At 68.0% G+C, this 660-nt stretch overlaps 1 protein-coding gene across 1 annotated transcript in view; it reads left to right on the forward strand.

The window, feature by feature from the left end:
• Positions 1-660, forward strand: part of ARHGAP9 (Rho GTPase activating protein 9) — a 6,977-nt gene that overhangs the window by 2,362 nt on the left and 3,955 nt on the right. The window lies entirely within an intron of this gene.

The following is a 660-nucleotide window of genomic DNA, read 5'->3' on the forward strand; positions in this document are numbered from 1 at the left end:
TGCCCCCCCCTATTACCCCCCACAGTGGCCCCCCTGACTCCTCGATTCTCCCAAATTATCCCCCCATATCTTCCCTCCCATCCCCTCCTTGTGGCCCAACCACTGCCCCTTCTGACTCCCCCAGTGCCCTCCAGGTCCCCCTCACTGTCCCCCCTTGTCCCTGGTACAGCTCTGCTAGGCTGCTGGCAATTAGTGCCACTGCTAATTGCTGTGGGGGGCCCCGTCCTGGGGGTCCTGGCTATGCCATCCCCTGAGGCTGATCCATGTTCCCTGTGCCCGCTGCAGGGCCTGACGCCCCCTGCTGAGCCCCCCAGGACCACAGCACACTGGAGCTCCAGGGATGCCGGGGCCTCGGGTGGCACCGTGAGCTGGGGGATGGGGGCAGTGGCGGGGCAGAGGCACAGGGAGGGGGCTGGAGAGGAGGGAGGATGGGAGGCACTGGGTGGCACAGGAGGGGGTCAAGGCATGGCTGGATAACAGGGGAGGGGGGGCACCGGAAAGAGTATGGGGGGGCACCAGGGAGGGCCCAGGCTGTGCCCCCCACACTGTCCCTCCACTGCAGGTGAGCCATGGACGGACCCTTGCCCACCACAGCCTGGAGGACCGGGCAGCCACCCCCCAGCCCTCCCTGGCTCTGGCTGAGCCCCCATCCTGCGCCCC

The sequence above is a fragment of the Aptenodytes forsteri genome, unplaced genomic scaffold (assembly GCF_000699145.1).
Source record: "Aptenodytes forsteri isolate BGI_AS27 unplaced genomic scaffold, ASM69914v1 Scaffold133, whole genome shotgun sequence".
NCBI classification, from domain to species: domain Eukaryota; kingdom Metazoa; phylum Chordata; class Aves; order Sphenisciformes; family Spheniscidae; genus Aptenodytes; species Aptenodytes forsteri.